Source organism: Podarcis melisellensis (genome assembly GCF_964234715.1).
Source record: "Podarcis melisellensis genome assembly, chromosome: 17".
NCBI lineage: Eukaryota > Metazoa > Chordata > Lepidosauria > Squamata > Lacertidae > Podarcis > Podarcis melisellensis.
Window position 1 is genome coordinate 19,110,595 of NC_138534.1, and position 24,707 is coordinate 19,135,301.

General features: G+C 43.6%; 1 protein-coding gene across 1 annotated transcript in view; it reads right to left on the reverse strand.

The window, feature by feature from the left end:
• LPAR1 (lysophosphatidic acid receptor 1) overlaps positions 1-16,937 on the reverse strand; it is a 55,619-nt gene extending 38,682 nt beyond the window's left edge. The window contains exon 1 of the mRNA XM_081894607.1: positions 16,413-16,937. The gene's annotated coding sequence lies outside the window, so the exon portion shown is untranslated. The remainder of the gene's footprint in view (positions 1-16,412) is intronic.
• Between the last annotated feature and the right edge of the window lie 7,770 nt (positions 16,938-24,707).

The following is a 24,707-nucleotide window of genomic DNA, read 5'->3' on the forward strand; positions in this document are numbered from 1 at the left end:
ATTGATATTTTTCAAGCATCATGGTCAGGAAGAATTTTATTTTTCTTATTAGGTGTGGAAGGATAAATAAATGCATGTTCCACTCATGCTTCCAGGTTTGTTTTGAGAGGCAAAGTACCCAAAGGGCAAAATAGCATGTTCTAGGAGTGATGACCTTCCATTCCTGAACTCAGTTTACCTATTGCACCTCAATTCTTCTCCCTTGCCTCTACACACCACAGCCTCTCCCTTGACCTAGCAAATCTGCATGAAGATCCAAACTATCCATTCTGAAGGAAATCAGCCCTGAGTGCTCACTGGAAGGACAGATCCTGAAGCTGAGGCTCCAACATTTTGGAGTTCCAATACTTTGGCCACATCATGAGAAGAGAAGAGAAGAAGAGAAGGTTAAAACCAGACCTTAAACCTGACCCTGTACTCCACTGGGAGCCAGTGCAGCTGGTATAGCACTGGATGAATGTGGTCTCATGGCAAGGACCCCGTAAGAAGCCTTGCAGCGGCATTCTGCACCCGCTGGAGTTTGTGGGTACAGACGAAAGGCTTTTATGCAAAGTGGTAATTTAATATGTAAAACATAGAGAGATTCCCTAAGTAGCTGAATAGCATCTATACTGGGCTACTAATGACTTTCAGGAAAACAATTAAATGAATGGCAAATATTACTTGATTGATTCCTGGGCGTACACAGAGCTTTTGACCATCACTTCTTGAAGCATCCTCTTACCTATTTCCTTTTATTTTAAAAGCCCAAGATGCCAATCCAACACCACTGCAATTGGAGCTAGGGACACTTACAGGAAAAATAAGCTTTCAGTTAATTGTCCACTAACTTTTGCAGAAAAGTTGCAGCACTTCAGTAATAAGTATGTGGCTTCTCTGCAGCAAGAAGCCTTCGGAAATTCATGTTATTTCAGATCCAGATTCATGTTGGGGGGATAAAATGAGATCAGAGGCCTGCTGCAAATGGTGATTTAAAAACAACCAATGACTGATTAATGCATGTCCAGAAGATACGCAATTGCACACACATGTACGGTGCAGAACCTGGAAGTGACCTGAAAATGTCACTCAACGTGTCATAAAAAGGGTATAACGGGAGCATGGCAGAACAGGGTATAACAGGGTGGGTCACATGTCTATGCGCACAAGGGCCAGGAACAGAACCCCCATATGAAATGGTCACCACCATATTTATTTTTAAATGTATACTGCATTTTGCCAGATCTACAGAGGAGTCGCTCAAAGTGGCGTACAATAAAGACAAACATAAAGGCAACTCATGAAAACACAAATTATCAAATGATAAAGAGCTGCACAAACAAAAACACTAAGAGGAGCACCAGCAATCAAAACATTAAGCAGCAACAGAATCAAAAGCCTGCTTAAAAAAGACTATTCTCAATTGCTTGCAGAATATAAATAAAAACATCTTTGGTTTAAACCTTTAAAAAGTAACTTGTGAAGAGGCTTCAAGTAACTTTTTTAACGTCAGTAAATGTTTTGCATTTCTCTGAAAAAATGATACTAATATTCAAAATTTCCTCCTCCACCCCACAGGAATACATTTTGTATTCACAGAGCAGCCTGTGAGCCATACATGACATCAGTCAAATTATGAATTGATGCTTTGTGTACAGATATGGAAAACAGCACTGTTGTGAGCTATTAGTACTACCAAAATGCTTTTAAAGCTCTGCTCACTAGAATTTATTTAAGCAAAAAGTTGCACCAGAAATGAGTAGAATACAGTGGAGCCCCGCAAGACGAATGCCTCGCAAACCAAAAAATGCGCAAGACAAAAGGGTTTTTCGGTTTTTGCGTCGCTTCGCAAGACGAATTTCCCTATGGGCTTGCTTCGCAAGACGAAAACGTCTTGCGAGTTTGTTCGCTTTTTTCCTAAAGCCACTTGAAGAGGCGCAGTTGCGACGGACCGTGCTTCACAAGACGAAAAGACTCGCGGAATGAATTAATTTCGTCTTGCGAGGCACTACTGTATTTTAAGAGCTCCACAAATGGGACTGTGCAATGTAGGCAGTAAGTGGGGTCTCTGAAGCAGATCACATGGTATAGGCAAGTTGGTTTAAATTAAGGCAGTCCTTCAATTAACCCGATCTTAAACCACTTAGGTCTTTAAAGGTACAGTGGTACCTCGGGTTAAGTACTTAATTTGTTCCGGAGGTCCGTTCTTAAGTTGAAACTGTTCTTAACCTGAAGCACCACTTTAGCTAATGGGGCCTCCTGCTGCTGCTGCGCCGCCGGAGCACGATTTCTGTTCTCATCCTGAAGCAAAGTTCTTAACCCGAGGTAGTATTTCTGGGTTAGTGGAGTCTGTAACCTGAAGCGTATGTAACCTGAGGTACCACTGTAATCACCAGCACTTTACACTGGACACAGAAACATATTGATAACCAGTAAACCAGTAAATAAAGGCACAATACGTCCCAACTGTCTACTACCAACCAGTAATCAAGCACATTTTTCAAGCACATTTAAGAAGAACATCAGACCAAAGGTTGATCTATTCCAGCACCCTGTTCCCAGTGGCCAACCAAATGCTTATGCAAAGCCCACAAGCAGGACCCAGAACCTTGTACACAGAGTCTCTAACAGCTAGCTCATTCGTACATGATTTCGTTTAATCTACCTTTAAAGCCTCCCAAGTTGGTGGCCATTACTACATGCTATCATGATTGTAGAAACTGCAGTAGCAAGCAATCTTTGGGTAGAAAACTCTTCACTTAAAAGATATAGACATATTTTTTGTCATTAACCTCTTCTTAATGGCACTGGGACTGGGGTAATGCAGCTTCCAACTGCTTATTAGCATTCTAGAATAATTAAACCAAAATCCATAATCTAAACATCTTCAATTGCAATTGTTTGTTATAAAGCTACTTATTAAGGGGCATTCAATATCTTTAAAATTAAAAGCACTTCTGAAAGATTTGCTGTAGGGGACTATTTAATGGGCTGTAGCGCTCCCCAAAGTTGCCAGAGTTCCCTATCCAAAAGAATAAAGAATAGATACAGTATAAGTAAAATGTTCCACTGTTCTAATCTTGACACCCATTTGGGTTACGTCCACATACTGTATGCAACCTTTTACAGATACTGGCAGCTGAATTTAAATTCTGTGCAATACATCACCCGCCTCTGATTCTGGCAGGATAAACAGTGATAAACTTTATTAGAAATATGTGGAAAACAATCCCTTCTCTGTTGTGCACTGAATTGATTTCTGTCTCAAAGAATAATAGAAAAATTAATTTAAGCAGCATTTTTCCCAAAGCTTTGTGTGCTCACTAAAAAATAAATAAATGAATGATAGGTAAGCTAGTGTATTTTGTAGATGAATGGATACAGCTGTAATTCAAAGGTACTTTCCTCAATTAGGTTGCAGACCAAGATATTCTGAACTCAATATTTGTTGTTGTTTAGTCGTTTAGTCGTGTCCGACTCTTCGTGACCCCATGGTGGTAGCTTCGAGAACACTCTCCAACCATCTTGTCCTCTGTCGTCTCCTTCTCCTTGTGCCCTCCATCTTTCCCAACATCAGGGTCTTTTCCAGGGAGTCTTCTCTTCTCATGAAGTGGCCAAAGTATTGGAGCCTCAGCTTCAGGATCTGTCCTTCCAGTGAGCACTCAGGGCTGATTTCCTTCAGAATGGATAGGTTTGATCTTCTTGCAGTCCATGGGACTCTCAAGAGTCTCTTCCAGCACCATAATTCAAAAGAACTCAACATAGCCACTGAATAATCTGTAACCGTTTAGCAGACAGTAACTTCACTACGGCCATTAAAATGGGGGGAAAGGTGATGGGCATAATTCAAACACAGGCTGGGCAGCAATAGGATGTGATGGAGCAGTAAAGCCAGCAAAGAATTCAAAGCCTGGGCAGAAGATGGCGGCAAAGACTAGCCTGGACCGCTATGCCATCCTGGAGGTGTTGTAGAAACTGGGCCTAGATTAAGTCAAGTGATGACAGTAGGGCCAGCTCAGGATACAGGAAATCCCAGGCAAGCTCAGCCCCTCCCCTGGAACACTCCAAGTTGGGTCTTTCTGCTGGCAGATAGTTCAGTTGGTTAGGAAGCTCCATTTGGTGAGTGGAACTGGGCTTCTGCACCAGCAGAGTGATACTAGTGTCACTCCACTGGCAGGGCTGGGCAAATGGGTCTGAATTCCATGAAGGACATACAGGCCTGATTTAAAGCTCTGAAGGGGGATCCAAAGTAATGCTCTTGTTTTTCTTTCAATTCCCATTCATCAGAAGCCTTTGTAGGTGATGATAGGAGGGGAGAAGAAAAGCTACATCCCTCCCCAATTCTCTCCTCCTCCAAAAAGGATTTCTGGGAAACAAAGTAAGCTGACTACCACCACCATTAAATGTTTGGTGTGTGTTTTTCCCAAAAAACCAAAAAAGAAAAGAAAAATTACAAACATAAAATTCAGCATCCATATTCATTTCCTAGAATAAACCTGTTACAGTGGTACCTCTGGTTACGTACTTAATTCGTTCCGGAGGTCCGTACTTAAACTGAAACTGTTCTTAACCTGAAGCACCACTTTAGCTAATGGGGCCTCCTGCTGCCACAGCGCTGCCAGAGCACGATTTCTGTTCTCATCCTGAAGCAAAGTTCTTAACCCAAGGTAATATTTCTGGGTTAGCGGAGTCTGTAACCTGAAGCGTATGTAACCTGAAGCATATGTAACCCGAGGTACCACTGTACATGATTAACTAAATCAAATATACCTAATTACTCTAAATGTCTCTTTGCTGTATACAAATAAATCACAGTTAGAAATTTAAACTTTTATCTTATAAATAATATTTCAAATTCCCCCAACCCCCCACTTCCCTTCACCCATGTGTGATCTCAATTTTTTTGCTTCTTCCGAAATGTTTGGGTTGGTGGTTTTTTTTTGCTCCCAAGCATTCTAAAACGAGGGGGGGAAGGGGGGGAGGAAGTGGTAACTAGGCCATCACATGTGTCCACAGATTGCTCCAGCATAGTTTCTACCAGAGGGACATGGGGGTTACCTCACAGCTGGAGTAGAAGGTTGTAGGCCTTGGAATTACTATTTTGACCAAGTCAATAACATTTTGAACTCTTGAATGTGACATCTATATCATTTAATAAACAGACAAATGTCTTTTATGAAATCACATCTCTGATTTGTTAAATTTCCAGTTTTAAACTGTGAGAGTGTCTTTTTTGTGGTCCGATGTGCATTAAAAAATTTGTGAAACTTAGCAAATGCCAAAAAATTAACACATGCCTAAATTTGAGGCCCTCTCTGAGCCTGAGTCCCGAGGCCAAATGCCCCTCCTGAGCCCCTTCTTATAAGGTCTGTGTGCATCCAGACTGTGGCAGTGGGCACAGACCTGCTTTATCCTCATGTTGTTGTTGTTTAGTCATTTAGTCATGTCCGACTCTTCGTGACCCCATGGACCAGAGCACGCCAGGCACTCCTATCTTCCACTGCCTCCCGCAGTTTAGTCAAACTCACGCTGGTAGCTTCGAGAACACTGTCCAACCATCTCATCCTCTGTCATCCCCTTCTCCTTGTGCCCTCCATCTTTCCCAGCATCAGGGTCTTTTCCAGGGAGTCTTCTCTTCTCATGAGGTGGCCAAAGTATTGGAGCCTCAGTTTCATGATCTGTCCTTCCAGTGAGCACTCAGGGCAGATTTCCTTCAGAATGGATAGGCTTGATCTTCTTGCAGTCCATGGGACTTTATCCTCATGTGTTGTGTCAAATGGACACCCCTAGAGAGAACACCATGGAACACCAATGGGCTTGAACCCATGACCCTGAGGTTAAGAGCCTCTTGCTTTACTGACTGAGCTATCCCAGCATTAATAGATTAATAGACCCCGAATAGATTGCAATGCGGTATCTTAAATAAGGCATCTAAAATACTAATGACCAATTAAAGTTTGATTTTACTTGTTAGGAATACAGCTGCTACCGCTCAGTGGAACTGAGCCTAACTCTATTTCCCACTTCTGCTGAACCTGCCATCTAAATTCTTTAATCTTTTGTAACCTAGTAATTAGATGTATTTCCATCAGGCAAAGTAGGCGGTAGTCTGGTTAACTAGAGTCTAGTGCAAAGGTTAAGGCAGTAAAACATTACCTCAGGCTAAGGAGCCAAATTGGCATTTACATCCTGCGTTAGTGTTTTATGGCCACATCAAAGAGACATTCTTCCATGCAAAGGAGCTTCCTTCACAACTATGTACACAGTGTAAAACAGCCTTCCCAATCATTCAATCAATCACTGAGGATCACTGAGAATACACCTGCCTTGCGGCACTTGCAAGATGCACACTAACATGGCAACTGTTCTGGAAACTGGGACAACCAGGGAATTTCAAAAACGAAGCGACTGTGAAAGAGCTTTTTGTCTGTCCTGCTGTCTTGTTATCTTCTCACTCACACCTTCCATCTCTCATACTATGGCTTAGAGAACCAGGCAGGATGATGGGAGTTGCAGTACAAACATATATTTGAGGGACACTATGATTACCTAACCATGATTGCAAATATTAATGGTAAAGGTAAAGGGACCCATGACCATTAGGTCCAGTCATGAGTGACTCTGGGGTTGCGGCGCTCATCTCGCTTTATTGGCCAAGGGAGCCGGCGTACAGCTTCTGGGTCATGTGGCCAGCATGACTAAGCCGCTTCTGGCGAACCAGAGCAGCGCACGGAAATGGCATTTACCTTCCCGTCAGAGCGGTATACCTATTTATCTACTTGCACTTTGACGTGCTTTCAAACTGCTAGGTGGGCAGGAGCAGGGACCTAGCAACGGGAGCTCACCCCGTCATGGGGATTTGAACCGCCGACCTTCTGATCGGCAAGTCCTAGGCTTTGTGGTTTAACCCACAGCGCCACCCATGTCCCCTAACGTTGCAAATGTTAGCTTGCAGCTAATCGTGGTTAATGTGAAGATCAGTACAGTGGTGCCTCGCAAGACGAAATTAATTCGTTCCGCAAGTTTTTTCTTCTTGCGAGTTTTTCGTCTTGCGAAGCACGGTTTCCCATAGGAATGCATTGAAAATCAATCAATGCGTTCCTATGAAGACCGTCCGGGGACAGAGGGGAAGCACCGCGCGCCTTCCCCTCTGTCCCCGGACCTGTTTTAAAGCAAGGGGCAGCGGGGAGAAGATTGCTTCTCCCCGTTGCCTGCCCCGCAATCTCCGGGGACAGAGGGGAAGGCGTGCGCGCCTTCCCCTCTGTCCCCGGACCTGTTTTAAAGCAAGGGGCGGAGGGGAGAAGATCGCTTCTCCCCGTTGCCGCCCCTTGCTTTAAACAGCGCTTCCCCGCTATCCCCGGAGCTTGCGGGGCAAGCTTCGTTTTGCGAAGCAAGCCCATAGGGAAATGCGTCTAGCGAAGCGGCTAAGAAAATGAAAAACCCCTTCGTCTAGCGAGTTTTTCGTCTTCCGAGGCGTTCGTTTTGCGGGGTACCACTGTACATGCACAATGGAGGGAACACAAGCATAATGGTCTGGTTGCAAGACCCCCTAAGCTGATGTAGTACTTGGGAGTGTTGGACTGGGACCCGGAAAACGAGGATTCAAATCCCCCCTTGCCCACCATGCTCACTGAGTGACCTTGGGCCAGTCACAGCCTCTCAGCCTAACCTACCTCACAGTGTTGTTGTGAGGAATAAATGAAGAAGGGGAGAACCATGTATGCCAACTTGAGTTCCTTGGGGAGGGGGGAAGGTGGGATATAAACGAAATAATAATTCAACCTTAATAATAATAATAATTCGACCTTGGGTTCCCAGATAACAATTCCACCCCATCTGGGGACCACATGAATGTGCATGTCAGCAAAAAGGCCCTAGCTGGATCAAAGGAATTGCAAGCTTCTCTCTAGAAGTCTGCCCACCTCCTTAGCTATCTCACCAAGTCAATGTTTAAGTGAACCAGCTCAATGGTAACAATGGAGTTGGGGGGGGCGGATTCCTACACTACCAGGGAGGGGAACATCAACATCCAGGAAACTCCTGATGTCCTAGTCAATAGGAAATGTCATGATGGCCCACATATGAAGGGTACTATTAATTATATCATGCAGAGCAGTAAGACAACTTTTGTAAAAACTCACAATAAAACCACACTGATATGTGTATGAGGGGAGAAAATGCACAAGGCTTACTTAGGGCTGCAATACATCCAAAATAACCATGATTTGTCCATCAGAAATGGCATCCAGATATGAAATGGGCTGAAATATCTGGGAAAACCCAGGCATATGGCAGCTCATAATGTTGAAAAAAAACTCAACCACTTTGCCAAAAGAAATATGGCAACCCTAACTTACTTAAAGAGTAGTAATTAAAAATGTGAGCTTATAGGAAAAGTGCAGGTCATTTTCCCTAAAGGTTCAAATACATACCAGCAAGTCTGAGAACCTTCAAGTATTATAGGCTAGTATTATTATCTACATACTGCAGAGGGAGAGCTCAGTTGTCTAAAGCGACCTAGTGAATTTGTGGCTGAGTTAAGATTTTTCATTTTTGCTAGAACAAAATATTTGGTCCAACAATTTTAAAGGTTAGTTTTGGGTGAGGGGGAGGCTGAGTGAGTAGCAAATTTCTATTTACTTTGTCTTACCTTATTAGGTATGTCAGAGGTTCCAATTATTTTCCTCTTTCTTTATTTAACCCCCCCCCCCAAAAAAAAAACATTGCTGCATAACATTGCTGCTTGAAGGGGTTTTTTTGATGCTACAGTATTTGATAAGACAACATTTTGGAAAATTCACCACTTCCCCCAAAATAGCTGATTATTCTATGTGGAGGACAAATGGCCTGCAAAGGTGTGGGAGGTAAGATATTTAGCCCAGCTCTAATGTGAACCAGGAACTTCTTGGTTCATTCTCTAGGGGAGCACTTAGCGAGTAATTCATTGAATTCAGCAGGACTTGTTTCCAATTAAGCATACATAGGACTGGGCTCTTGAATCACTATGCTAACTCCATTTTCCTTTTCATGCTCTAGTTCAAAAACAGGGTAACTGTATGATTAAGCATAATGTACACAATCTATGGAAATTTAGCACATTTTTTTTTTAGCCAACCAATGATCTGTCCACAAAAGCTATCTTTATTTAAGCAACTTATGCTGTTTAAGTTGAAGATAAGGAAGAAAAAGAAAACAGAACAGATGTTTTCCTTAATAAAAAATATTAAAAAAAACAAAACAGATGTTTTCCATACTTTACTGTATCTTCATTTATTTTTTAAAAAGAGGGGCGAGGAGGCTAATATGACCTATTTCCAATGCTTACGTTTGTTATTTTGAACATAGTGCTGAAACCGTGCAAATTAACTGGCAATCCTTCCACGTCTTTTAACACAGCTATACCATAAAGATAAACGAAGAAAAACAAAATCTAAATCCTAAGAAATGTAAACAGCAAGAACAGCCGTTCTTTTTCAAGAGGTACTGTTTTCTTCACAGCCACAGTCAATACTGGGCTTGGTTCAAGCATATCTGAGGTGCAGCAGTTTAAAGGAATCACAGAACTTGCAACTTTCAAAACCGATTGCAAAACAAGATTCTTAGCATAGCAGCTCCACATCATGGAGGTTAAAGCATGGCACAGAACAAAAAAGTAGGGGCTCCATATTACATAAAATCACAGGTGTTCATGGGCAAGGAATTTCCATCTACCTCAAGGAAGCAAGTCAAGCCACACATGGCAGTATACAACCTTTTACATTCTTTAGCCAGTACAACCTGATAGAAAATTATTTCCTAGCAACCAAATATGTCTATAAATTACGGGATAAAAAATACCAAGGCACCAAGAAAAAACCTTGGTGTAGCTCATGATTGGATGTGGGTGGCGCTGTGGGTTAAACCACAGAGCCTAGGACTTGCCGATCAGAAGGTCGGCGGTTCGAATCCCCGCGATGGGGTGAGCTCCCGTTGCTCGGTCCCTGCTCCTGCCAACCTAGCAGTTCGAAAGCACGTCAAAGTGCAAGTAGATAAATAGGTACCGCTCCGGTGGGAAGGTAAACGGCGTTTCCGTGTGCTGCTCTGGTTCGCCAGAAGCGGCTTAGTCATGCTGGCCAATAAAGCGAGATGAGCGCCACAACCCCTGAGTCGGTCACGACTGGACCTAATGGTCAGGGGTCCCTTTACCTTTAGCTCATAATTACTGAGGAAAAAGCTTGACTGCAATTCCTGATTCAGATGAAATGCTAAGCCAAATCCTACCTTATGTAGGTAGCAAAAATGACCAGGAAGGAGCACAGCAGCAGTGAACTCTCTTTTCTGGGAGCTAATAAGACTCCCATGTCCCTGCTAAGCCACAGTTTAGCTTAGCACAGGTGTAGGCAACCTAAGGCCCGGGGACCGGATGCGGCCCAATCGCCTTCTCAATCTAGCCCGCAGACGGTCCAGGAATCAGCGTGTTTTTACATGAGTAGAATGTGTCCTTTTATTTAAAATGCACCTCTGGGTTATTTGTGGGGCATAGGAATTTGTTCATTTCCCCCCCCCCAAAAAAAATAGTCCGGCCCCCCACAAGGTCTGAGGGACGGTGGACTGGCTCATGACTGAAAAAGGTTGCTGACCCCTGGCTTAGCATGATGTTTGAACCAGGCCGCTGTGAAATACAGATGCAACCATATGAAAATGCATACTGAAAAGAAACAATTTTGCATTGTGTGGAAATATCACACATTAAAATCCCACAACTAAATAAGGACTAGTTCATCCTTAAGTCTAGTTCATCCTTAAGTTCCTCTGGCTTGCATTATTCATCTAAAAGTTAGAAAAAGTAGAGGAACATTCCAAACTAAAAATGGTATAGTTGTATACATCACTATAATATCTCTAGTCATTTCTGTGTCATATTAACTCCCTTGTGCTCCCTGAAATTCTAAATTTTAGAAAGCAGGGCAAAAGAGTTATTAGACTACAGCAGGGTATGTTTGAAGTTCGAGATAATGAATTATACATTTTTAAGCTTGAAAATTAATAAATTGCTACTGAGAAACTCTGTGAAATCTGAGATTGCAGTCAAAGGCAAGAAATTCTATAAGAGATCTATGGAAATTAAGGCTGTAATCCAATGCACATTTGCCTTGCAATAAGCCCCACTGAATAAAGTGGGGGCAGGGGGCAGATTTGAACTGTGAGCATACACAGGCCTTACCTATGTAAGCACAGTGTGCGTTTTTTTTCAAATGGCCATGCAGAATCTACAGACCTACAGTGTTGTTTTTTTAAATTAAAAAGGTTAAGATAAGCTAAACTACACCTCTGTATTTGTATAAATAGCGGCCATGACATAAATTCCATGAGCCAAAGTTCCAAATGCTAAAAACAGATATATGTATATATTTCCTGCACGATAGCCATGCAAGACGTTTGGCCCACAACAACCCCAGCAGACTCCAGAGCCAACAATTTTCATTGCCAAACTGAAATCAAATTCCCCAACCTGGAAAAATGAGTCACTGTAGAGCAGAACACACAATGCAACAAAAATACGTTGGCACCAACGAATGATTTCCCACTCCCTGCTCTTAAAGATATATATATATAGAGAGAGAGAGAGAGAGAGAGAGAGAGAGAGATATACCTATATCATCTATAGCTATGGCTATATCTATATCAACTACATCTATATCTCCAAGTCAGAAGCACCTAGAACTTGGCCAAATGAAAAAAAATTGTTGTTGTTGTTTAGTCGTGTCCGACTCTTCGTGACCCCATGGACCAGAGCACGCCAGGCACTCCTGTCTTCCACTGCCTCCCGCAGTTTGGTCAAACCCATGTTCGTAGCTTCGAGAACACTATCCAACCATCTCGTCCTCTGTCATCCCCTTCTCCTTGTGCCCTCCATCTTTCCCAACATCAGGGTCTTTTCCAGGGAGTCTTCTCTTCTCATGAGGTGGCCAAAGTATTGGAGCCTCAGCTTCAGGATCTGTCCTTCCAGTGAGCACTCAGGGCTGATTTCCTTAAGAATGGAGAGGTCTGCTCTTCTTGCAGTCCATGGGACTCTCAGGAGTCTCCTCCAATGACCAAAATAGGGGTTGTGCATTTTACCCAATATTTGAGTTTCGATTTATTGACATTAAAGAAATGACCTAGAACCACTGGCTAGACCTTTTTTTAAAAAAGCTTACAACTGATGTATTCATTCATTTACTATGTTCCATTTCTTTCCCACCATTTGCCAAACACACAGCAAGGTTAACAAAAAATTAGGGAGAAGAGCAGCATTGTACCAACTTGCTCAGATTCCACAACCAGATTGTTGACTGAGGTCAGCTTATTGGGAACGTGAAACTCCCTTCCTTGTTATGATAAAACATATTCACCAGCTGACTGTTTCTATCTGAGCACCATTCAAAGTGCTAGCCATGACCTTTAGATCCTTAAATGGCTTGGGATCAATATGAACCTTCATTGGTTTAAAGACTCTTCAGGCAGGGATGTGAGGATGTGGAGGTTTTCAGGCTCAGGCATTCCCTTCCAAGAGAGGCTGTTTTGGCCCCTTCTCTGATGGCATTCTAGTAGCAAGTGAAGACCTCCTTGTTCAGGCAGGTCTTTGGCCTGTTGCAAACCTCTTCCTATGTTCTTAATTGTGGGGCAGCCTCTCTACATTCCCATGCTTGTTTGTAATTGACCCATTGGTGATACACTTTGTTGATTCTGAAGGTCATAATATAATGAAGAAAATAAGTTGATCTCTGAGGAATGTAGATATAGATATGGAGGGCTTCATAGCAGTAGTGTCCAAAACACAATGGGGAACTAACACAGCTCTTTTCTGTGATCAAAAGAGCTGGCATGTTCTATACAAACTGATGTTCCTGAACAGTCACCAATGACAGTCCACATCGAGCACGCAAGTGACAACAGACTACCTTGAGGTTACAGAGGCATGAATTGTCGTCATCGTATCCTGGTCAAATAGGCAAGCATGTGAAAGGTGTCAAACAAAATTATTTCAGTCTAGTGTGGTTCAACTTCAGTTAGCTCACCTACTTCCAAAATGTCACCATGGCAAGAAACACAGACTCTGTAGGACCCGGGTCAGATTAAAAAGAAGCACAGCTGGGTGACACCAGCATATGAATCCAAACCTCCATGCAATCTCACTACACAGTCAAAAGAAGTGTGAACAAGATGGAGTCCTCTAGGAGTTCAATGGGAGTAAATGGGGTAGAGATGCACAGCTGGCCATTTTAGCCCTCTGTCTCTTCTTAACTGAAATGAACAGAAATTGTAGACTTGTGACACAGCTCTGGAGTATGAAGCCTGCAGGAAGATCTAATGATCGGTGCCAAGCAATGGCAATTATAAATTGGCATAAACCAAGAAACACAATTTCTCTTACTTTCCCCCTCCATGCAGGGTTAGCAAACATGATGCCCTCCAGCTGTTGAACCACAACTCCCATCATCTCTGACCACTGGCTATGCTGGCAGGGTCTGATGGAAGTTGTAGTCGAGCAAAACATCTGGAGGGAACCACGTGGTCTGCTCCTGTCCTAGTGAGTGAATCATAAATCGTCAAGAGCTGTGGCTGTTCCCATTATTGTTTAGGGAAATCCCTAAAAACAGAAATGTCATGATTTAATGGGCAGAAATGTAAAGCGGAAGAGATCCTATCAACATGTGGTGGGATGGATTAATATAGAAAAACACTGTATCTAAAACAGTCAGAGAACATGTAGAGCAACTTGCACAAGTGTGGTACTCTCCAGATGTTTTTACTACAACTCATATCAGCTTGAGTCAGCACAACCAATGGTCAAGGATGATGGGAGTTGTAGGTCAAAACAAATGGTAGGCACCCTAGGATGATTTAGAGACTTCACTTGAAGTTAAGATTCCCAATTTGACTCACAGGAGAGGGGAGATAGAAATACAGTTGTACCTCGGGTTACATACGCTTCAGGTTACATACGCTTCAGGTTACATACGCTTCAGGTTACATACGCTTCAGGTTACAGACTCCACTAACCCAGAAATAGTGCTTCAGGTTAAGAACTTTGCTTCAGGATAAGAACAGAAATCAGGTTCCAGCGGCACGGTGGCAGCAGGGGGCCACATTAGCTAAAGTGGTGCTTCAGGTTAAGAACAGTTTCAGTATAGGAACGGACCTCCGGAATGAATTAAGTACTTAACCCAAGGTACCACTGTATGGATAAAGATGGTCAACTTTGATTTTAACCTTTCTTTCTTTCTTTCTTTCTTTCTTTCTTTCTTTCTTTCTTTCTTTCTTTTCCAGTTTCTGATCTAGACTATGCCTGGTTATCCTTGTTCAGCCTCTTCAAGCTTAAGGAAATGAAATTGGACAAAAGACTTCTGTGTATACATTCTTATCCTGAGCTCCTCTGCATTTTTACAAAATCATGCTGATACTTTTTTCTTCTTCTGTAGTTAAGCAAGCACATGTATAAAATAGGAGAAAGCACGAAAGGACTTAAATCAGCCCAGAATTTGTGACGCTATGAATATTAATTTTAAAAGTATGCAGCATTTAGCCCACGCAAGCCTCATTGCTTTGACGATTATTTCAACTAAAATGCTTTGTTCAAGGCAAGACAGCTTATGAAAACGCAGTACTTGAAACATGCTCTATCTACACACTTTCCTTTATACTTAGCAGACCAAACGATGCATATTTAAGACGAAGTCCTTATTCAACTTTTAATAAACTAAGGCCGCAATATTACACATATGCCTGGGAATAAGTTCCATTGAACTCAGTAGGACTTACTTCTGAGTAGACACGCATAGGATTGTGCTCTAGGAGTAAAACTCTAAGTATGTTTACTTAAGAGTAAATTTCACTGGCTCAGTATGATTTATTTCTGAGTAAGCAAGCCTGGGATTGGGCTGCACAGCTAATTAGGACCAGAAAGAGGCTTATATTTCATGTTAATGGAGAATTATCATCATGCTGTACAGTGACTAAAACATATCAGAATTGTCTGCTGGGGGCGGGGGAGAGAATCAACCATTTCGCAACTTTTCAACCACCCTGACTGCAAGAATAACTTAAGGTGGTTAAAACGTGCTGTGGGATTTCTAATCCACACCCAACAATATTGTCATAAATTGCCGAAGCAAGGAAGCTGACAACGGGTTAATTCTTGAGAACTGAATCCTTATGCATTTCCAACACCTCAGTTTAGGCTGAGAGCAAAACTCCCAGGGTGTCGCCACTCTTTAAACTTCAAAAATACCATATGGCTCCAAGGAGCGGAGGTTGGGGGGAGAGGAGGAGGGAAATACCTAGGTTTGGAAACCTATTGCAGAGTAACAAATTCCAAAGAAATCAAGATGGGATCTTAAACCTTAAATTCCAAAACTGGGCGCCTTATTTTTATTTTTATTTACCCCCAAGGGGAAGAACTCAAAGCTCCCGTTTGGAAAAAGGGGTGCAGAACTTGCAGAGAGTTTTGATTCTTGCTAGACAGAGGAAGAATCTTGTTTACTATGCAGCAAATTTCATCTTAAACAAGGATACTCGAGATTGCGTTGGGGAGGGAGGGAAACAACAGCTTGACTTGGAACAAAACGTGCCAACTTGAATAAAATATAGAGGGGGGGGGCCTGTAAGCCCCGCCCCACATAATCCATCACAAGGCGCACAAACACCATTTGAATGGCAATGCAAATTCACGGGGAGGGGCACCCCCAAATATTTTATAGGGGGGTTAGGGGTGCCACCTTGGAATAAAATATTGGGCGACAATAAGCCCCGCCCCCACACCCCAAGATCGGCAATGCCCGTTCACTAGGGGATGGGGAATATTTTATAGGGGTTTTAGGGGTGCCAACTTGGAATAAAATATTGGGAGGGGGGCAAACCAGGCTTGCCCTGGATAATCGATCACATGACACCATTGGAATGGCAATACTGTACCCACCCACTTTTTATTGGTGGAACCCCTCGAAATTTTGGGGGTGCGCGCGCGTAAGATGACCCCCCCACCCTCGGAGTTGTTTCCTGACCTCTATGGCCAGTAAACTTCCCCACGAAGTCGCCCTTAAAAAGCCCCGAGGAGGAGGAGAAGAAAACGAGCGGATCCCTCCAATCGCACCCATTTAAAACCCAGCGACGTGGAAGGAAAATCCTTTTTTTTCTTCTTACCCCCCTGGCGAAATGGAAGCGAGAGAGGAATAGAAGAAGCTATTCGAAAGCAGGGAGAGAAAGCAGACATTCTTCCACCGAGGAGGGAAACTTTTTTGGAGAGGTGGAGAGGAAAGGGATTTTTAAGACCGACGGCTGGGGGAAAAAAATGATTGCCGAGTATTGGAGAAGCCGATTTCCACCCCAAAAAAGTGTGTTTGCCCCCCCCCACGGGAAAAATCCACCCACCCCCTTACCTACCTACCTCCCCCCCCCCACTCCGCGTTTACCTGGGCCAGGCGATGCGCCCCGCAGCCCCACGGACGGGCTGAGCCGCAGGCGCGTCTTCCCGCCGCCTCTCGCTGCTAATGCCGCCGCTGCCTCGTCCCAAGTCGGCCGCCGACTCCAGCCGCTCACTTCGCGGCGGCGGGGCAGCGGGGAGGAGGAGGAGGCGGCGGCGGCGTCAGCAACACCATCCTCTCTCCATCTCCATCTCTCGCTCAGAGGGGACTCGGAGGAGAGGCTGCGCTCCCGAGCAGAGCAGTGGCGGCGGTTGTGGGGCGCTCAGCCTCCAACACTCCTCCGCGCCCCCCTGCGCCGCCGCCTTCTCTTCTTCTTCTTCTTCTTCTTCTTCTTCTTCTTCTTCTTCTTCTTCTTCTTCTTCTTCTTCTTCTTCTTCTTCTTCTTCTTCTTCTTCTTCTTCTTCTTCTTCTTCTTCTTCTTCTTCTTCTTCTTCTTCTTCTTCTTCTTCTTCTTCTTCTTCTTCTGGGCTCCGCGGCTCTGCCGCCCTTTTCCCCACCCCGCTTTGGAGCCGCGTGCCCCGCGCAAATGGCGCTGCTGCCCTCCTCTCTCTCTCTCTCTCTCTCTCTCTCTCTCTCTCTCTCTGAGGGGGCGAGTTTTGAGGGTTAAGTATAAGCTGGATTCACGTATAGGCTAAACCAGGCTATAGCTGAGGGTCCCACTCTCTTGGGGCCCCCCAAAAAAAATTAAAGGAGAAAAGAAAACTGGATGTACATTTCCAAAATACAAAATGTAAGATTAAAAAAAAACCTACATACAGCAACAGTGTTTTGTGTTGTGTAGGCACCTATGATGTCCAACACCTATGATGTCCAACAGGTAGATGTGATCAGATAGATCACTGGTAGATCATTGGCTCCCCCCAAAGAAACTGTGGCTCCTTAAAAAAAAGGTCAACATTTTACCTCCTCCCTGAAAAAAACTCAATCCATTCCAGAAGTCCGTCCTTAGACCGAAACCGTTCTTAAACCAAGGCGCGCTTTCCCTAACTAGGCCTCCCACTGCCGGTGCCCTTCCACCGTTCAGCTTCCATTCGTAGACCAAAGTAAAGTTCGCTAACTGGAACACTACTTCTGGTTATGCGTAGTTCATATACCGAATAGTTTGTAAACAGGGCTGTTCTTAAACCGAGGTACCACTGTAAACATAGTTTACTATTATTATTATTTATTGCTTGCTTTTCAGCATTACGTCCCAAGACAGGTCACTATGGCGTAAAATACAATATTAAAAATAGTTCAAAACAAATTGTAGTCACTACTGTAGTAGGTCCTAAAAAAATACACCTTTCAAGTGTCAAAGGTCAGGGTGTGTTTCGTTCCATTCACTCTCCAGGAGTTTGGACTTGCATGGATACATCTAAAGTAGCTCTTCGTATGCCTATATATATATACTGTATAGATAAAGGTAAAGGGACCCCTGACCATTAGGTCCAGTCGCGGACGACTCTGGGGTTGCGGCACTCATCTCGCTTTATTGGCCAAGGGAGCCGACGTACAGCTTCCGGGTCATGTGGCCAGCATGACTAAGCCGCTTCTGGCGAACCAGAGCAGCGCACAGAAACGCCATTTACCTTCCCACTGGAGCGGTACCTATTTATCTACTTGCACTTTGTGCTTTTGAACTGCTAGGTTGGCCGGAGCAGGGACCGAGCAACGGGAGCTCACCCCATCACAGGGATTCAAACTGCCAACTTTCTTATCAGCAAGTCCTAGGCTCTGTGGTTTAACCCACAGCACCACCTGCGTCCCTATAGTAGGTTCCTTAGAAAATACACCTTTTAAGTATCAAATGCCAGGGTGCGTTTTGTTCCATTCACTCTCCAGGAGTTTGGACTTGAATGGATACATCTAAAGTAGCTCTTTGTAGGCCTATATATATATATATATATATATATATATATATATATATACTGTATGGATACAGATATATAATTTGACAAACAAGAAGGAATTCATCAGTGTCTAACTGATACTAAGTTGCAACATTAAGAATAAAATACAATTCAAGTCTGTTAGATTGTTTGTTAAATTTTCTAGTTACTTTATCCTGCCCAAGGCAAGCCAAAGCAATTTACAACCAAACAAGCATTCACACAAAACAAAGTTGCACAACAGAAACACTGAAATATAACCCAAAGGAGGCAGGAGAGTCAATGCATGCATTACTGATGTGGCATGGGAACCTCTTCCCCATGGATCAGGTCAGGTCCAGTACTGATGTGCTACCATTTCCTTGGAGGAACCACATGATCATGAGAAATGATGTTTCTTTCAAAGCCAACTTCACCCAGTATTGTATAGCCATGGGAAGGAAGCAAAGATATACTTGGCCCTTCCTACAGGTGTTTCTAGATGGATGTTCATTGTGGAATTGGTTTCTGCCATCCACGTGATGTTGTCATCAAAATGCCAGCTCTTAGCTATACTTTGTTTCATCCAGATGTACCCATTCCACAGAAAAACGGATTTAAAAATAACCCGTTGTATATCTGCAATCACTGCTGGTGTATAAGCTCATAAGAACTTTTTTTAATGGGTGGTTTGTCACACGTGACTTACCTAAGCGCACCGTAGCCATTTCTAAAAGGGTGGCCATGACTGTGCCTATTTCAGCATATTGCTGCCAGCAAAAGGCACATTTGAATTTTAGCAAGCCAGTTAAGAGCAGCTGGTCCATCAAGATCTCTGCACAGTATAACATATGAGGGCTTAATCCTCAGAGACTGTCATTAAGGTAAAGGTAAAGGTACCCCTGCCCGTACGGGCCAGTCTTGACAGACTCTAGGGTTGTGCGCTCATCTCACTTAAGAGGCCAGGAGCCAGCGCTGTCCGCAGACACTTCTGGGTCACGTGGCCAGTGTGACGAAGCTGCTCTGGCGAGCCACTACCAGCGCAGCACACAGAAATGCCGTTTACCTTCCCGCTATAAAGCGGTACCTATTTATCTACTTGCATTTAAGAGTGCTTTCGAACTGCTAGGTGGGCAGGAGCTGAGACCGAACGACGGGAGCTCACCCCGCCGCGGGGATTCGAATCGCCAACCATGCGATCGGCAAATCCAAGGCGCTGAGGTTTTACCCACAGCGCCACCCGAGTCCCTCGAGACTGTCATTACAGTACATATATTAGGGGTTTGGGTGTGTGGTTTTGTTTTGTTTTTAAAAAAAACACTCTTGTGAAAGCCTTAGGCAAATTCAATCTTGCTCAATTCCTCAGTATTATTCCCCACCCCCCAAGAAACAGAAATGCGTTGTGCCATTCTCCAAAAGCACAGTGGACGCTCGGGTTGTGAACGTGATCCGTGCAGGAAGCACGTTCGCAACCTGTAGCGTTCGCAACCCACAGCGCTGTGTGTGCCCATGCACGGGTTGTGATTCGGTGCTTCTGCGCATGCACGACCACCAAAACCCGAAGTAACCCATTCCGGTACTTCTGGGTTTTGGTGAGTCTGTAACCCGAAAAAACACACCTGAAGCGTCTGTAACCCGAGGTATGACTGTAGAAGCTTCCATCCCCCTCCATTGTGAAACACGGTTACTAATGCTTGTTTTTGTGTATTCTTGTGCACAAAACCCGGTTGGTTTTTTTTAAGGTGCATATACATAGGTGCGGAATTACCTGCAGGTATGCCCTGGTTGTGAAGAGGATTGGGGTGGGGTAAGAGTTGATTGAGACAAGCGACAAAAAACAACAACACTACCTGCATGTTTTTGTTTTTTTTTTGTCATACTTTGTCCACTAGTGTGGATTGCAAGCTGTGGAATAACAATTGATCCTGTGGCTGAAAATATGTCAATGTGTGGATGCTCGCGTATCAATTGCACATGCAAAATAAAAAATAAAAAGTGGACCTGAATGATCTGTTTGCAATATATGATCTCTGCCTGGAAGTTGCCCAGGTGATTCCTCCATCAAGAGTTCTGCTGATCAGTAACTAATTTTACAGGAGGGAATGACAGCTTCCTTCCATGATCTGCTGTTCCCGCAGCCAACAGTAGGTCTATTTGATACCTTTCTTGAATCTAGGAAGGAGAGTTGGTATTTTTAGGGTGCAAGACGTGGCCATGGGCCTTGAGTTGGTGATCCCTGATTTAAATGTTACTGGAGTGACATGCAGCTAGATTAGAAGGGAGTAACTCTTCAGACACTGCTTTAATGGATGGAAGAAGCCTCTAGCTCTCACTGGTCTCCATTTTTCCTGTCTGTCAGCTGCGTGCTCAAAATACTATAAATGTGCCTGCCCTATAAACTTCCTTCTGCTTTCTAATAATTCATTGTGTGTTATTGTTGTTCTAAAATAACCACAGCTTTTCATTCTTTATTTGGTGGAGTTCATATCCACTTGGTTCAGTTATTCACTACATCCCTTTTCATTGTCAGTGTGTTCCCATTTCTTTTTCCAGGCAGCATAATATGCATTGTTTGCTTTCAAAATGAAAAATGAGAATCGCCATAGCAAGAATACTGTACCGGCGTCAGTGCATATTGTTTATGTACAGTTTGCACAATAAATCTCAGATTAATTCATGGAACTGGTGGAACAAGGGATGTTTTTTGTATTATTTAATTTTACTAATTGAAAATACATATGTGTGAATATAAAAAAGACCATGTATTTTACATGCACAAAAGTTTTATTATAGACCTGTTTGAATATACTGTATTATCTCCCTGCTATTATGTTTTGAAAAATCAGCAATGCTGTGGACCTCAACCTCTTCATCTCTTATTAGGTAGGCTGAATGTGAATGTTAGCTGTCCTGTATAATAAACACATAAAGTCAAGGTTAATTATCAGCTGTGAATAGCCCCAGATTACATAAAGAAGAAAAGCTAAGCTTGTTTATCAGTATTGTGTCTGTCCCAAAGATAACTTAAATTGCTTAATACTATTAGATTGCTGGAAGTAAGAACATGTCTTTCCTTTGCTTTCCTTTCATTTCTTTTTGATGGAAGCTAAATAATGAAGTAGTATTGGCTAAGGAGTTCATAGAGAATTTTTACTTCATATTAAGGTATCTGCACTTTCTAATTTATAGATAAGGGTAATAGTTTAATGAAATGCCTCTCTGCCCCCTCCCCACAAAAACCTTCTGAAGCATCTGTCCTCAAGCCATCCAATCTTTGCCAACCTGGTGCCCTCCATTTGTTTTGTCCCATGGCACAAACATCTGCAAGTTGCAAGCTGTGTGCATGAAAACTAACCCTCTGGCTCCATTCCCATCAATCAGCTGTTCAGCAGAGACCAAGTGACCTGCTTAAAAGTGCAATAAAGTCGTACCTTGGAAGTCAAATGGAATCTGTTCCGGAAGTCCGTTCGACTTCCAAAACATTCGGAAACCAAAGCATGGCTTCTGATTGGCTGCAGGAAGCTCCTGCAGCCAATCGGAAGCTGCAGAAGCCCTGTTGGACATTTGGCTTCCAAAAATAGTTCACAAACCGAAACACTAACTTCCGGGTTTGCAGTATTTGGGAGCAAAAACTTACGAGAACTAAGCTACAGTGGTACCTCGGGTTACATATGCTTTAGGTTACAGACGCTTCAGGTTACAGACTCCACTAACCCAGAAATAGTGCTTCAGGTTAAGAACTTTGCTTCAGGATAAGAACAGAAATCGGGCTCCAGCGGTGCAGCAGCAGCAGGAGGCCCCATTAGCTAAAGTAGTGCTTCAGGTTAGGAACAGTTTCAGGTTAAGAATGGACCTCCAGAACGAATTACCGTATTTTTTGCACCATAACACTCACTTTTTTCCTCCTAGAAAGTAAGGGGAAATGTCTGTGCGTGTTATGGAGGAAATGCCTACGGGTGGCATGCCTACGGATTTTCCTCCTCTAAAAACTACGTGTGTGTTATGGTCGGGTGCGTGTTATAGAGCAAAAAATACGGTAAGTACTTAACCCGAGGTACCACTGTATTCTAAAACCAAGGTACGACTGTATTAGAAGCTCAGCTACAGTGCCAGATTAAACCCTGTGGAGGCCCCTAGGGAGTCAAGATCTTGGAGTTTCCCTCACAAATTATGTCCTAATGCGTTTTTTGTTTTACTATCCAACAAGATCAAGATCAGATCAATATTATTTTGATCCATTGTCTCAAGGGCCCTAAAAGGCCTGGGGCCCATAGGGCAGTGTTGTCTACTTTGCTCAGCTAGAACGCACAAATGAAAATGGTACCACGAGGCAAAGAGAATGCCAGTATTGTTAACAAGCAGAGTCAAAGAAGCTATCAGAGGTAATAAGGCTTCCATGTTAGAGGAGCAGGAACTTATGCACAGCGCAGAAAAAGTGGAGAGAGAAAAGTTTTACTTGCTTTCTTAATATCTCTAGAACTTGTGAGCAACCAATTTCTGAAGACTGTTGGAATATTCAGGACAGAAAATCCTCTGTCACGCTGTGCATAGTTACACAATTCAATTTCCTCCCACAAGCCACTGTACAGCTTCCAGGTCATGTGGCCAGCATGACAAAGCCGCTTCTGGCCAACCAGAGCAGCACACGGAAGCACCGTTTACCTTCCCGCCAGAGCGGTACCTATTTATCTACTTGCACTTTGAGGTGCTTTCGAACTGCTAGGTTGGCAGCAGCTGGGACTGAGCAACGGGAGCTCACCCCATCACGGGGATTCGAACTGCCGACCTTCTGATCGGCAAGTCCTAGGCTCTGTGGTTTAACCCACAGCACCACCCGCGTCCTGGGGCATAAAGACTATCAAAAGCTGCTTGCCATGAAGGCTTCCACCATCCAAGACATTAGGTGCTTCCACACTGCTGCTATTTTGGGTGTGATTCAATCGAACCAGCAGATTCAGGTTGCACAATTATAGCTGGTAGGGAGGTCATGTGCAACAAACCTGTTCTTATGAGCTGTGTGGCTATACTTTGCAACCTTTTTTTTTGCAAGGTATGTAATTACAGTTTATTCCTCTTCAAGGAGATCTTCCGTATGCAGAAGCTCACACTGCACGAAGATCAAGTGCTTGCAGCTTTCATATTTATTGCAAAACTTACTGAAGAGAACAGGTAAAAAATATTGTGTTCCCCTTCTCCATCAAAGCAGAGATAATGCTCCAACATGTGCTCTTGCAAATATACAAAACATTGTTACTACGTATTGCAATTGCATGCATGGATATTTTGAAAGGCAATTGCCTTTTTATGTTTGAGGCTTCGAATAGCTGTAAGATAGGGCTTGCGGTCCAACTGTTTGTTTACATTATTTGCATTATTTTTTTTCTACAATTACTGTGCTCTTTTTGTCTTTACAGGACGTGGGTGTCGCTGTGGGTTAAACCACAGAGCCTAGAACTTGCCGATCAGAAGGTTGGCGGTTCGAATCGCTGCAATGGGGTCAGCTCTTATTGCTCGGTCCCTGCCCCTGCCAACCTAGCAGTTTGAAAGCACGTCAAAGTGCAAGTAAATAAATAGGTACCACTCCGACAGGAAGGTAAACAGCATTTCTGTGCACTGCTCTGGTTCGCCAGAAGCAGCTTAGTCATGCTGGCCACATGACCCGGAAGCTGTACGCTGGCTCCCTCGGTCAATAAAGTGAGATGAGCACTGCAACCCCAGATGCGGTCACGACTGGACCTAATGGTCAGGGGTCCCTTTACCCTTTACCTTTACCTTTTGTCTTTACACAGTAAAGACAGGTCGATTTTTGAAGGATCTGTTCAAATGCAGTGTTTCCACCCACCCAGCAATGGAGTGATAGTAGGGAGAAATGTTGTCTTTTGCTCTTACAGAGTAAACAGGGGTCCTTATCTCTGATCTCAGCACTTTGGTACTTGACCCTCAGATTGGAGATAACAGATCCCTCAGACTGCCTTTCAAAAAAACAACAACAAAAAAACGATCTCCAAAGAGTAGGCCGAGGATCTTCTATCTCAGATTTCAGTGCAAAGTGCCAAAGCGCTTAGTTCTCTACCTTTTTCTTTTTTTAAAAGGTGGCCTTTCACTCACCTGCAATAGACTGAAGGAAAACCTGCTTTTTATATCCCGTCTCAGTGCTGTGGTGCTTAGCACTGAGGGAAGAAGTAAAATCCCCTTCTGACTACCCTTTAGAGAGGATTGCTGCATGCACACCACATATTGTGAAAGCACATTTAAAGTATATGACTTCCCCTCAATGATCCTGGAAACCGTTGTTTGTTAAGAGTGCTGGGAACTGTAGCTCTGTGAGCCATGAATTACAGTTCCCATGATTCTTTGCAGGAAACTGAGCCAGTGTGGTGTAGTGGTTAAGAGCAGTGGACTCGTAATCTGGGGAACCGGGTTCGCTTCCCTG